Consider the following 15,485-nt stretch of genomic DNA (forward strand, 5'->3'; position numbering starts at 1 on the left):
TCTGAGGATGACTATGTCAAGTACATCTGAGCTTTCAGCTGGGCTGTGATGGATGGGTTCTGTGGATCTGGCTGTGGCAATATAATTTTGCGTTGAGTAATGGTTTAGAGCACAACCTTTATCACTGATTGTGGAGCTGTGCCAAGCTGTATGTTTGGCATCTCCAGCCATGATGATGGAGTCTGTGGAGCCGAGAATGGAGTCCAAGTCAGGTACCCGTAAAGGGATACTGGGTGGATTGTATACAGCATAGAATTTAATACTGCAAGCATTGTTTGTATGAACCTCAATGCCTGTTATCTCTAGGTTCTTGGTTTGCTCGTTGGTTAGGACATCGTGGCTTAGGTAGTTTTTAATGTATACAGCTGTAATTCCTCCAGTGGTGGTGAGTCTGTCTGTTTTGTATAGGATGTAGCTCTCTAATTTAGGGTTATTAGTTGGCCTGAGATGTGTTTCATTTATTAATATTATATCAGGATTGTGTTTGCGAGTGAACTCTTGTAATTCCAGGATTTTGTTGTTCAGTCCATTTGCGTTCCATGCGGTGATCATGAGAGAGTTTGGCTTGTATTTTCTTTTACTCATTGTTGAGAGCTGTCAAAATTGAATGGATACCTTGAAGGTATCTTTTCGTGGAAGATGGTGAAGGATTTATCATGCTGAATTCTTGTATCATGGTAGTTAGTGAGGCAGTTAATACTGATGTTAGGTTAGAGCTTATTTTCCATGGGATGGAATAGCCTTAATTCGTGTGGCTTTGGCATAAGTTTTGGTCATTGCTGCAGCTTGTGTTCTTTCCTGAGTCTAACTGGAGATTGTTTGGACCGGAGGGCGGCCTATACTGCTGCCTTGAGTGTCGTTGCGAGGTATTGGAAGGGCAGCTTTTGCTGACCCACGGTTTTTTGGGTGTGCAATGCACCCCTTGTAGTTTGCTGGGTGAGGCCCACCACAGTTGGCACATTTAGCTGATGTGGATCTTGGTTGGGTGCATATGATGGTCTGATGGCCCTCACCACATTTTAAACACTTGAAATTGGCCTTGCATATTTTTTGGGCATGGCCAAAACTTTGGCACCTATGGCACTGCCCAGCTGATGACTTTTTCCTTAGTGGTTCAGTGGAGATTCTGGGGCCACAGATAGTGGTCAGTTCATATATGTTCCTCTTCTGCATCTTTTCAATCTCTACCAGCACCAGGCACCAGTGGCATAGGCCGTTTATCTGACTGGGGTCAAGCCCTGTCTCATAAGGTCAACAGTGATTTCTTCAGAGGTGACACCTACAGTTACCCCATGAAGTACTACCTTTAGCTTCTTTTCACTGGGTAAAGCAGATTTGTGGTAAGGAAGACTTGTTATCCATTAGCTTTGTCATTTGTCTGTAGTCAGTTACTGAGGCTGGCTGGATTTTTACTCCTTCGTCTTGGTTTTTGTCCCAGGAATATGAAATGTTATGTCCCCTAAGGGCTGATGAGACAGTCGTTCATTTATCCTTGTCCCTTAATATAACAGGGGCACCTTTTCTGTGTTCCTCAGGACATCCGGTTTGGTGAGTCTTCATCCAACACCAGATGTCCTGGAATGCTCCCTTTGTGAGTCGATTTGACAAGGGAATTTTGGTGGCAGAACAGTTAAGAATTCTCCTTGTGTTACCTCCTCCTCGTCTCCATTATGGTCATTAGTTTGAATGTATTGCTTAACACGTTTGCTGCCATGCTACTTCAGCAAAGTCTGTTCCCGTACGCCATGCAATTTCACTTCTCAAGGTCAGTATGGTAATCTCGTTGCCAGCAGTAAGCATCATACGAGTATACTCTTAGTTAGCTTGTGCAGAGCATATACTATCTATGAGAATACATAGTTTTGATGCTAGCTCCACAAGCCAAGCATTTTCACTTCTTCAAGGTCAGCACAGTAATCTCGTTGCTGGTAAGCGTCATATGAGTATACTCATAGCTGGATTGTTTAGCTGGTTTACCAACTACGAGTATACTCATAGTTGGCAGCAAACGTGTTAATAAAACTGCCAGTCGGATTCAAGCTTGTCCATTATGACCTTCTGTACCTCTAGGGACTGTTCCTTATTAAGGATCCGGATCGGCTCCTTGATGTTTTCCATATCGGGGCAGATCAATAGTTAGTTAACTGTTATTTCTAATATATATATAAGCCACCAATGGTAATTCTAACGACGGTATATAACAGAAGCATATTTTGTCCTAGAATCGTCCTCGTTGGAATTACAGTTTTCTGGAATAAAGTACTTACCTAAAGTAACCAGAACTGCATATCAGATAACATTACCTTGATCATTCAGTGCACCCACAAACTCGAAAAGAAAAACTGAAATATACGAATACTGATCAAATTCACTCACAATTCCTAATCGTCGTAATACAATTCACCACTCAAATCTGCCATCTTTTTGTTCTCTGTGATATCAAGGAACTTGGAACTTCTTTGGGAGATGGACCTAGTCCTTGACTCTTTATCCTTTCATCTGATTTTAGCTTGTGTATGAGAGGATTATTGTGTGTAAACTACCCGCTCATTGTGAGCATTGTAGGCTGTATTAGCTTTCTCTTGTAATGGAGGATTTGTGTTTTTTGTGTTTGAAATGATCTGAGGGTTTGTAGTCTGCTGCCTGTTGAATTAGCTGATTTGGGTGATTATCTGTGATTGCGAAGAATTTTTCTCCAATGCCTATCATGTAGGTCTTGATATCTGGAAGGTTGGCTTCTTGGTGTAACTGGAGGTTTCTCATGAACCAAGGGACATTAAATGCCATTCTTAGGCATTTGTTCTGGATGGTCTATAATCTGTTGATATTGCTTTTAGCTATGTGTGTCCTCAGGTTGGTGATGCGTAAGTTAGTTGTGGTCTTATCACTGTTTTGTAGAGGAGGATTTTGTTATTTATATTTAGGAAGCTCTTCCTATTCAAATGTGGATATAGCTGTGCCATTGTTTGACTTGCTTTAGTGGAGATACCATTTATGTGTGTCTTGAAATTTAGGCGTTTATCAAGATGAACTCCTAGATATTTGGTAGAGTTGTGCCAATGGATGATTTTTCCAAACGTCTGTATGCTTGTGTTTGGTTCTGCTTTATGTCTGGTGAAAAGTACTGCGGAGCTTTTTCCTGGATTGATGGTAATGCGCCATTTGGTGTACCAATTCTCTAATTCGTTGAATGCTCTCTGTAGCTTGTTTGTGGCCAGATGTGGACGGAGGGATCTGGCTATGATAATTGTGTCATCGGCATAGACGGCGGGGATGGATTGGGACAACTTGGGGAGATCCACCATGTATATGGAGAAGAGTAGGAGAGACAGCAGAGAGCCGTGTGGGACTCCTGCCATGACTCTCCTTTCTGTGGATCTGATTCCATTCAGTTTTATTTTAAATTTTCTGTCGCTGAGATATGATTTGATAAGCTGAACTAGTGGTATTGGGATTCCTACTTGGTGTAATTTAAAAATCAGACCATTGTGTCAAATTCTATCAAATGCTTGTGTTATGTCCAGGAAGACTGCGCCAGAATGTTGGTGCCATTCATACCCTTGGGTGATGTATTCAATGATTCTATAAATTTGGAGAGTTGTAGAATGCTGTTTTCTGAATCTGAATTGCCCTTCTTGTATGACTTGGTTGCTATCTCTTGCCTCTTGAATCTGTTAGTATAGTGCGTTCGGCTATCTTGCCTACACATGATAGAAGGCTGATAGGCCAATAGTTCTGTGGGAATTGTGCATTTTCCCCATGTTTTGGTATTAGGAAGACATCTGCAAGCTTCCATCACTCTGAGAAGTAATTTAGCCAAAGGATGGCATTGGTAATGGCTACCAGATGCATAACCCCCTTTACGTGGGAGTAGCTTGAGCACCTTGTTCTTTATACATCTGTACCCGGGGCCTTTTTTTGTTTAGTTTTCTTATGATGTCATATATTTCTGTTGTTGACACTGATGTGTTGTTGGATTGGAGTGAAGCGTTTTGAGTTATTTTATGCACTTGTGTGTGGATTTTTCTTATGAAGGTTAAATCTACATTGGTATAATTGGGGCTGCATTTCTTTCTAAGTTGTCTGCAAATTCTTCTGCCTTTTCCTCATCACTGTAGGTGACTCTATATTCTCCTTGGATTGGGGGGAAGCATGTTACGTTTTGAACGAAGTGCTCTCATCATTCTCCACAATGACTGATCCTCTGTGTGTAATTGGTGTATTTTGTTATTCCAGAGTTCGTTACGGTGATACTTTAGGGCTACCGAATCTGGTTTGTAGCTCTGTTAACTGCTTGCTTATTCTGCAGTATCCAGTATTCTGTGATATTTTCTTCTTAACCTGTTTTTCTCTCAGATAAGACGTTTTATATCCTCTGGGAGTTTATTTGGTGGTTTGCATTTGGTTGTATGTGTTACCTGTGATACTGCTGTTAGTAATTGCTTTTCAAAGGTTTTTACAGCTTCTTCTATGTGTTCAGTGGATGTTATAGTGGTACTCGGCCAAGAATTTCCTGGGAGGCTGAGGGAAGTTGTTTCCAGTTTATAAAGGTGGAGGTATTTTCCGTTAAATCTTGTGTGGTGCCTAGTTGCAATATGATGGGGTTGTGATCAGAACTTAATTCGTTGACTGCATGTATTTGATTGCTGTGTACTATGTTTTTTAATATAGCTATATCGCGTACATCAGAATGTCCGCTGCTCCATAGTGTGTGGGTTCTGTGGGTCATATTATTGCTATGTTTCGTGAAGAAGTATAAGAGTTGAGTATTCTTCCATTGATATTTCAGTTTCTGCTATTCCAGGCTGAATGTTTGGCATTAAAATCTCCAGTTATGATTACTGCTTTACCTGCATTTAGTATTTCATCCAGATCTGATTCTAAGAGTTTTTTATTTGAGGGGTGGTAGGCTGCTAATACCATGATACTGCTTGTATTCTCCATGTGAGCATTTCAATTCCTGTTGTTTCCATGTGTTCTGTTTGAGGTTTGGCGATTACGTTGTGTTTTATACTTCTTTTAATAAAAATGACAGTTCCTCCTCCTCTTGCATAGGTTCTGTCTGTACGGTACATGGTGTAGTTGTTGATTCTTGTCTTGTCAGATGGATGCAGGGGTGTTTCATTTATTAAGATGATGTCTACTTGGGTTTCTGCTGCAAATTCTTGTAGTTGGTGGTTTTCTTTTGCTTTTATCCTTTAAGGATTGTAGAGAATAAAATCTATCTGTGTTTTAGAATGATGTCCTTGGCCTCTTGTGTTGGGTCAGTTTGTCGCAGTTTTGCAAGCATCTCTCCTATGCAGCTTGTTATATTGAGGAGATTGGTCTTGCTGGTTTGCTGTGGGTGGTTTGTTTTAGGTTTGGAATCTTGTTAGGTTTTTCATCTCGCATACAGACAAATCGGCCCTTCAGAACACGTGCAATTTACAGACAAAAAATACTAGTTCTGGTGGTGGTGGGCGATAGATGGAGATGATTGGTAGTAGAGGTTCAGTGTAGTGCTAGAGACAGTTGTAGTAGGTGTCCTCCCACAATGAGTCTTCAGACTCCTTGGAGGTATCACGAATAATAATAATAACAAAACCTTCCAAATTAATAGCAACAGCAGCATTATTACATCAGTTGCATTGTGGATTAAATTTCCTTTTGCCATTAAAAAGATGTCATCAAAACTAAACTTGAAATTATTCCAAATGTAATAGTGAAATTTGGTATTTTGGATTTATGACTTCCCTCTAGTTTAAATGTGAATTATTTTGAATAATTTTGGCAATGAAAGTGATTGTGTGTGTGCAGGTATGCTTGTTGGAGGGGGGGGGGGGGTAATAATCAGGCACATCACATCTATGAATCAATTCAATTTAAAGTTGAAAAGTAATCCTAATAATCTGCTGAAGATGATATTGAAATTTACTAGAGAAATACACTCGCAATAATCTCTTCCTGCAGTATAAATTAAAGATACAAAAAAAGTCATATTTTTCCAATACGCAAACAAAGTTTGTGCCTGAAGTATTTTCAGGACTGGGGCAACTTGTGGTAAAGGTGGTATGACCTCATATCACTTGCCTTAGTATCCCATAATGGAAATCACATCTCCTTGCAGACATATATAATCCTATGCATTATGGGAAGGGTTACTACCCAGCCCGTTTTAGACCTTTATTTAGTCCTCATCAGTGGGAGCCAGACCTAGAGGTGATACCAAGGTTGAAGTAATGCAGAAGACATATTTTTCCAATATGATTTGCCACAAGGTTATTAAAATACTCTGGATTAGAGATAGTTGTTGAAAGTTTTTCCATTTGGTTACTTGGTTTAATCCTTTATCCAAGTGCACTCATTCCTGTGTTTTGGTCTGCTCAACATATGAGAAAAACATTCCACCGAGATCAGCTAGCAAAAGTGTAGATTCTACATAAGGTTGTCTAACACATCATTTACATTGTGAGTTTTGACAGACTCAACCTTTTCATGTGTTCCGAATGATGAATGTTTGCATTCATCATTCTGAACACGTTATTTGAAAAAAAAAAAAAAAAAAAGGAAACTGGGAAAAGCTTTGGCTCCTCTTTTCACGAACAATCCCACACTGGAATAATAACACAATTGGAAGAAAACTAGCCAGATTTAGTTATTCCACTTCAAAATGATTATAAAAATTTCAGGTTATTTCACATACAAAAGTCAAACAATCATGCTTGGTAATGGTATATCATGTTTCTAGTGAAAGACCCATAAACACCTATTCATAATGAATGGAAGAGATGCACTGATGTTTTCTTCATAATGGAGTTATGTTCAGGAGATTTTAAATCATTATTACAACCAAAAATGAAGGTTATGGTGTAATTAGAGACTACTGGTTCACTTCTTTCTGGACATCAGAATTTCTAGTCTATTGACAAGCTAAAAATTCCAATGTAATGAAAAACCAACTGACACAAACAGATTCCTCATTGAGATTATGATTCCCCATCATTGGAACTGGAGGAGAGCGCAGCACAAACTATGATGAACAGCCTGAGACTATTATTGTTCCAGCCATCTTCACAGTTGGTACACACATTTAGTCAGATGGAGTTGTCATCTGTCAAATCTAGACTCATCGGTAACACTGCCAGATGGTGAGACATCATTCATTACTCCAGAGAATGCATTTCCACTGCTCGTTAGTCCAATGGCAGTGGGCTTCACATCATTCCACCTGATGCATGTCATTTACTCTGATGTTAAACTTGTTTTACACAAGTTTAACATCAGGGCATCCAAGAAAACACCCATGTTCTTCAGCTCCCAATGAACAGTTGTGATCTGAGGAGGCATTTCAGAAATTGGCAGGAAGTGTGTTCAAAGATGGGTAATTTTTTGTCATGTGCTTTAGCGCTCAGTACTCCCACTCTGATCTTATGTGATCTTCCAAGGTGTGATTGTACTGCGGTTGCTCCTGAATGTTTACACTTCACAGTAACATTACTTAATATTGGTCAGGGCAGCTGCAGGAAAAAGAACATTTCTTGAACTGAGTTGTTTCAAAGGGCCACATCAAAAATAATCGAGTTTCAACATGGCCTGTTTCGCTGTTAATGTTTGTTTATTAAGATTGTTGACCATATTCTCTGTTTTATACTGAGCCATGGTTGCCATATGTACTACTACTAGGAAGGGAGTGTGTGTGTGTGTGTTCTCTGGAGTAGTGAAGCGTCAAGCTTCTCCATCGAGCAGGCCAGTGACTAGTGTGGGCTTGGTGGATTCCAAAATTTTACTTTGTCTGAATGTGTTGTGCCAACTGTAAACTTTTGTGGAGCCACCATGGTCTTGGAATGTTTTTCATAGTTTGGACTGGGCCCCCTAATTTCATAAACACAGAATCTTAATACCGTGGCCTCTAATGACATTCTAGGCAAATATGTCACAAAATCATTGACATAAAGCTGTAGGCTGAGAATTGCCAAATTTCATTATAGCTACATCATTAAGATTCCTCATAACTACCAGGAGTACAAGAATCTTCCCACCCACAAAGCAAGATCTGTGCAGAAATAGTTTGAAGAATTTAAGTGGCCTACAGAGAGCCCTAATCTCAACCGCAATTGACTTTTCTGCTAAACTTGGTAAAAGTTTTATTGAAACAAATCAAATGGTTCAAAAAGCAACACCTAAACATGAATTCAACACCAAATGGTTCATATGGTGATGAATGCTTATCCCGTACTGAAGTTTTCGAGAGGTTTAAGCAATTTCAAAATGGTCGTGAGATACTTAAGGATGATGAAAAGCAGAGCCGTTCAAAAACTAGACTGAGCGAAGTTAACATCCAAAATGTGCATGATTTCATCAAAGAAAACCTGAAATCGTCTGTGAGATTGATTGAAGATGATTTGGGGATTCCAAAATCAACTGCACAGTATTTTGACCGACAGTTTGGGCCTTCATAAATTGAAGTTGCAATTTGTTCCCCACAAGTTGACCGATGACAAAAATGTATCTAATTGAACACTGCAAGGACCTCATGAAAACTGCTCGTAAGGACTCAAACTTCCTTGATTGTTACTGGTGATGAAACGTGGTGTTTTGAATATGAGCCTGAAACAAAGCACAAGTTGAGTGGAGACCACCAGAAGAGCGGTATCCGAAAAAAAATCGCTTGGAAAATTAAAAAAAAGACTATCGATTTGTTTCTACGATTCCAAGGGCATTATCCACAAAGAATTCACTTGGCGAAACGGTCAATGGCGAATTTTATCTTGAAGTTTTGAAGCGATTGATAGAGAGAATTAGTCGCGTATGCATGAGTATTGTGATGCAGGCAGATGGTCACTTTTGCACAATAATGTACCATCTCATTGTTCGGACATTGTGAGACAGTTTTTGAGCAAAAACCCAGTTTGTGTGTAGGTTCACTTGCCACATTCACCTGATTTAGCACCATGTGACTTCTTTCTCTTCCCCCGACTTCATTTGCTGATGAATTGAAAGCGATATGACACCGTTGAAAATGTACAAGTGGCAGTAACCATGACCCTCAACAGTATTCCAAAAACCGATATAAAAACTCATTTAAAGAATTAATTGACCATGCCAAATGATGTATCAAAGCTGAGGGAGAGTATATTGATTGAAATAAATGATTTGAATAATTATAATTGGCATGTGTTTTATTTTCTATCAAAAGTTTGGTTTCTTTTTGGATAGAGGGTGTATAATGATAACTCCAGATATTATTGGCTGAAAAAGCATGAATTCTACAGTCGATTTTACACAATGAAAAATCTGAAATTCTTAGAGAAAAAACACCTTCCCTGCCAGTTTGACTAATTTGGTAACTTGTTAAATAAAGGCCTATAAAAAGTAAACCTCGTCCGGTTCATTAACTGGAATTGAACTTAGAATGGGCTTCCATTATGTAATTAAGACTCTGGATGAAAATGTCATTTTCCACATCATTGCAGTATTGAAACGAATAATAACAATTTAACCAAGACATGTTTATGTGTGATTCCCATCCACAAAGAGTGGTTATAAACCTATAGTACATTTTATACCATGGGTGGGCTAAGAATTTTTTTTTCCCATTTACTGCAAGATGAGGATATTACAATACATTCATGTGTTTTATTTATTTGAGACATCTCCAAGGACACTGCAGGAGAGCACTTCCCATGTTACACACATCGCACTCCCTCCCATACTACCTTATTCTACTACACACAACTACCATCATATGTATATATATATATATATATATATATATATATATATATATATGATGGTAGTTGATATATATATATATATATATATATATACCTAACAGCTTTTATTCCCTTATAGGGAGGACTGAGTGAGCAGTTCAGTCTTCAAGGAAGAGTGATATGGTGAAAACTTATACAGTGTATAAGTTTTCACGTACATACATACATATCAACAGTTAAATCTATACCTTGGTCGCGACAGGTACTGTAACAAAACTGCGAAACGACCGCCATCTCTTATCTTCCTAAGATAAGCTCTGCAGAAGCTTTGAAGAAGAAAGCAGAAATGCCACTCAGACAAGTAAGTATATTAAAAAGAATGTACTCAGTAACTTGTATACTGAATTTCTATAGAGAAGTAAAATATCTGTATTAAACCAGATGACTATATTGCATCAACACCTAAACATAAAGCTGACCTCCTAGCATCATTTTCCTTTCCAATTTCTGCATAGACAACCAACTCATTGCACTTATTTCGGTACTCTAAAATAATGGAGAAGTTAATCAACGGTCTATTCTTCTTCACTTCACTTGGAGAACTATCAAATGATCAGCGAACACCAGTAAGAACTTCTCACCTATATCACCCACCTCAAGACACAAGCAATGGGAAGGTTTGGTAAGCTGTGCTGCTGTATTTTACATTTCCAAAGTATTGGAGAGGGTTCAGCACAGAGGACTGCTTAGAAAATTGGCATTTTATATGGTTTGCCTTCCATCCTTTGTAATTTGTCTGTCATTTTCTCAAGTTATTTGCTGCATGATGACCCTTCCCATGATGCATGCCCATAGCATTATACATAGTAAGCATATGTGCTTTGCATTATGGGATACCAAGGCAAGTGATGTCAAGTCATAAGCATCTATATATGAGTTGCCCTAGTCCTGAAAATAGTTAAGGTGCAAACTTGTTTGCTTACACTTGGATAAAGGATTAAACCAAGTATATAATTTCTTGATATCTTTAATTTATTCCATTCAATTTTGTTTGTAATTGTTTACTTTTTTCGTTTATTAATTTTATTTTTAGTTCTTGTAAAATATCTTTGTTCTTTTTTTTTTTTTGTCTAATAATGTGTATTTTTCTGTTCTTCTCATTAATTTCATTTCGCTTGTTTTGATTCTTTGTTTATCTTGTTTGTTTATTGCACACATTTCGCTGTCGTATAATAATGTAGGCACTGTTCAAGTACTGTATATTTTCAAGCGTGTTTGTTTTTTGCACAATATTTGGATTTTGAGTGTGCTGTTTATGTCTTTTTCTCCTGTTCTATCATATTATCTCATTTCATCTTTCATTTTCCCTCTTTTACCTTGCAGTGTCAAGGGTTTATTAATCATCAGACCTCAAACCGTTTTCAGGATAAGGCGACCATCCCTATGCCCTGGTATATCCTATGTCCGTAGTGTTGAGTTCTCGGTTTATTATTTTTATTATTAGACACCTCCATGGAGTCCAAAGACTCATCGAGGGAGAGTGTGCCAACAGCATCGAACAACTTGTTCACTTCCAACTACTCACCGCGCTCAAACTTTCTTAACTTTTTGCGAGCCATTAGTAGCAGAGGCTCTACCAATCGACCAACCTTTTTGTTTTAGTTTTATTTATGGATATTTTTATTCCAAACTGCTCTAATATAATCTTTAAATTATATATTATAGATTGAATGGAAGGAAGGTAAGATAGTTCCATTGCATAAGGGTGGTAGCAGACTGGAAGTGTCTAATTATAGACCAGTTATAGGCCTGTCATCAGTTGTTGTTAAGATCTTGGAGAAAGTAGTGAGGGACGATATACAGCATTGGGCAGATGAGGGTGGTGTTATCCGTGAGAGTCAACATGGATTTGTGAAGGGGCGCTCTTGTTTTAGCAATATGCTAGCCTTTTATAATAAAGTTACAAGAGCATTAGATGAGGGAAAGGCATATACTGCCATTTTCTTAGACTTAGCGAAAGCATTTGACAGGGTTCCACATAATAAGCTGATATTTAAGTTGCAGCACATGGGTCTGGATGTCAGATTGGTCAACTGGATTCAGGATTGGGTGTCCAATAGGTATCAGAGAGTTGTGTATGGTGGGACAGTTTCAAGAAGGCAGAGGGTTACAAGTGGGGTCCCACAGGTCTCAGTACTAGGACCTATATTGTTTAACCTTTATATCAATGACATTGCCAGTGGATTGCAAGGGGATATTCAGTTGTTTGCGGATGATGCGAAGCTATGAAGGATTATTAGTAATAGTGCAGATGTGGTATCCCTGCAAGAAGATTTGAATAAGCCAGATAGATGGGCAAATCAATTTAATGCAGCAAAATGTAAGCGCTTATTCTATGGGAGGAGTTATACTCGAGGAAGTAGGGGAGACAAGAGATCTGGGGTTGATGATTGATAGAAACTTGAAATTTAGGGACATATTGAAATGGTGGTGAATGTAACACAGAGGATTGCTGCAATAATGAGAAGGACTCTGACCTGCAGAGATAAAAGGGTTATCATTCCGTTGTATAAGTCTCTGATCAGACCACACTTAGACTATTGTTCTCAGATTTGGTTCCCAGGATTTGAAGGGGATAAATTAACTGTGGAAAGGGTACAAAGGCAGATAACAAAGATGGTTTTAGTACTGTACCATGTTAATTATGAGGATCGACTGAGGGAATGTGGACTGGAGAGTTTGGTGGATAGAAGGAGAGATGATATCATTGAGACTTTTAAATTGTTGAGAGGTGGTTACAGGGTTGATCAGAGGGAAGGAGTGATGACAAGAGGCCATCCTTGGAAGTTACGAAAAGAAACTGTTTTCAAGAGGGTGAGGAGTGGTTTCTTTGCATGGAGGGTGGTTGAACCATGGAATGCATTGCCTGATGGAGTGGTGAGAGCGAGAACGGTCAATGAGTTTAAGGAGCGGTGTGAGAGACTTTGTGTTTGTTGGGGGGGGGGACCTCCCCTTGATAAGTCTTGATAGACTTTGTGTTTCTTAGGAAGGACCTCCCAAGAAGAATCTTTTGACTCCATGGAGCCTGAATAATAATAGTAATAATATTAAAGATAATAATAATATTGCTCTCTGTAAATTATCTGATTCTTATCTGATATTATTACCAGATCATCTGCAAATAACAGTGTATTTATTTTGTTATTCCAGGAAATTTCTATACCTGGATTATTTAAAATGTTCCACTGCCATAATATATCATTAGCATAAATATTAAAAAGTGTTGGAGACAGAGGGTATCCATGTCTTACTCCTTGGTTTATAGATTGTGTTTCAGACATTTTTTCATTATTTTGATTTCATTATCTTTGTATATATTCAATATTGCATGGCACGGGCAAGCAGGTTTTTTCTCCCGTAAACTCAAGAAAATCGACGGTAGAACCTACATTATTTCAGACATTAAATATATTGTGTTAGGGTTATGGACCATGGGATGGCGGCACTTGTTGAGCTGTCTCTTTTCACTGCGTGCCACTTAATTAGTGATAGCCCTGGGCCAGCTATCTCTGATTGGCTGCCAATGAAGATTGAACTGCCCACTCTGGCACCAAAAGTTAGATAGTGCTAAATGGCCTTGCCTACTCGCAATACGGGAATAAAAAGGTGTTAGCTGATTTTTTTTTTTTTTTTAAATATTAGTTATTCTTTGTTTATTCTTTATTCTTTATTCTTTGTACCATATCAAACATTGTATAGCTTTTTACTTTGTCAAATGTTTTTTAATAATCTATAAACAAAATATGAGTTTTTTTTGTAAATTAAATTGTCTTGTTTTCTCTATAAGGAGTCTTAAACAACAAGATGCATCCATTATAGAGTGTCCTTTTCTAAATCCATTTTGTCATTCTAGTAATACTTTTTCACTGTATATTTTCAAATTTTCATTCAGTATTCTACTATATATTTTGTAGCATGTATTCAATAAGCTAATACCTCTGTAATTAGCAGGTTTTGTTTCATTCGCTCCCCTTTAAAAAACAGGTATTGCTATACTTCTAATCTATTCTATTTGTATTTGTCCATTTGTGTATATTTTATTTTTTAAAAAAAATAATAATCGCATTTTTTCGAGCAGATTTATTACAGTCATTTATTCCATCTTCTCCTGCTAATTTATAATTTTTTATTTTACTTAAGTTATCCTTTAATTCTTTCAGTGTTATTATATCATTTAAAACATTTTGTAAGTTTTTGGTGTAACTTTTTTTTTTCTATGTTAGTATAGTATATATACAATTTAGAGAGCTGTTGTTGTCAGACTGCCAAGAAGAGTCAATTCATGTTGAAGGGGAGAAAGAAATAAGGTGGTGTACGAACTGGTCACCAACACTCGAAATCACGTGCTTTATGCATAAAATTTTCCAACTGTTATACAAGCAAAATAGAACCACTTTAAAAACTACAATGATAATAAAAGAGAAGATAATTTTCTGAAATTATCTGTAATAATAAACACTCGTTCCACAATACGGATTGATTACCCTATTATCGAAATGGATTCTCCATGCGCAGAAGTGTCAAAGGGTCTCGTATCTATGGGCATACCATATTATTGTCATTATTACTTGACACCTCCAGGGAGTCCAAGAACTCATCGCAGGATAGCATTCTACTCTATTTCATTAATTAGATCTAACCCTCTCTACTACTTGTTGATTAATTTTAACCCTTTACACGGGAACACAGACTGATAAGAAAATAACTATTTATTAACTTATTGCTGATATTTCGCTGGTATTCTATCCAGCATCTTCAGAGCACAAAAACATTTTGTCACAGCACATTAGACAACTATACTTTGAGCGCGGTTAGTAGTTGGAAGGGGGCCAATCGTTCGATGCTGTCGGCACACTCTCCCTCGATGAGTCTTTGGACTCCCTGGAGGTGTCAAAATAATAATAATAATAACTATACGGTATAAACAATAGGACTAGTTTGAAGAATTGTAACCTACAACACAAAGGCTGAAGTCCTAACTCAACGTAGACGCCCATCTACATTGAGTAAAAAAAAAAACAAAAAAAACACAGAGAGAGAAAGCAGGTATTAATGTATGTTTCAGGACTTCTGTTGATTCCAGGTACAACATCTCTGATTTATAAAAGCTTCTGTGCAGCAGTTTTGTTTTTTCCCAATTGATCCTATATGCTGGAGTATCTGAAGCATGGTCTGTTAGACCTGACTTGCCATAGCGATAACGCCAGATGCATATTTTATGTTTGCAGAAGCGAATGCCCACAGTTCTTCCTGTCTGTGCATAATAAGCTCGATCACATGAACAGGACAATTCATAGACTCTTGGATGTGATAAAGGAGAGATTCTGTCTGTGGGTGAATGGATGAGAGTCGCAATTTCACATATGGTTTAAATATGGTGTGTAGTTGATGTTTATCAAGCACTCTAGATATCTTTTCAGATATGCCTTTAATATATGGGATGGTGATAGTTTTGTTGTAGTCTTCTGTGGTAGACAGCGGGGGGGGGGGGGATTTCTGTGGAGCATTTAGTATTTTGTCAATCTTATGGGCAGTAGCATCAACAGGGGGTTTAGCATAGAGGCAGCCTGCCTCACGGCTCAGCTTAATAAGGGCGCTCGTTCAGCCATAACGCCAGTAGGCACCATCGCTACTCTGACAGGAATTGTTAGCATGGCAAGTGCGGAAAGAAGTTTTTCCAAGCTTAAACTGATTAAAAATTATTTGCGAACAGCAATAACCCAAGAAAGATTG

At 38.0% G+C, this 15,485-nt stretch overlaps 1 protein-coding gene across 5 annotated transcripts in view; it reads left to right on the forward strand.

The window, feature by feature from the left end:
- LOC150099160 (uncharacterized) overlaps positions 1-15,485 on the forward strand; it is a 60,743-nt gene that overhangs the window by 19,204 nt on the left and 26,054 nt on the right. For 4 of the 5 annotated variants that reach the window (XR_016549360.1, XR_016549359.1, XM_090403844.1 and 1 more), the window contains exon 2: positions 9,832-10,053. The exons of the other annotated variant lie outside the window; for it this stretch is intronic. The gene's annotated coding sequence lies outside the window, so the exon portion shown is untranslated. The remainder of the gene's footprint in view (positions 1-9,831; positions 10,054-15,485) is intronic. 5 annotated transcript variants of the gene reach the window in all.

The sequence above is a fragment of the Typopeltis vanoorti genome, chromosome 14 (genome assembly GCF_054136105.1).
Source record: "Typopeltis vanoorti isolate ZY-2024b chromosome 14, IOZ_Tvanoo_1.0, whole genome shotgun sequence".
NCBI classification, from domain to species: domain Eukaryota; kingdom Metazoa; phylum Arthropoda; class Arachnida; order Uropygi; family Thelyphonidae; genus Typopeltis; species Typopeltis vanoorti.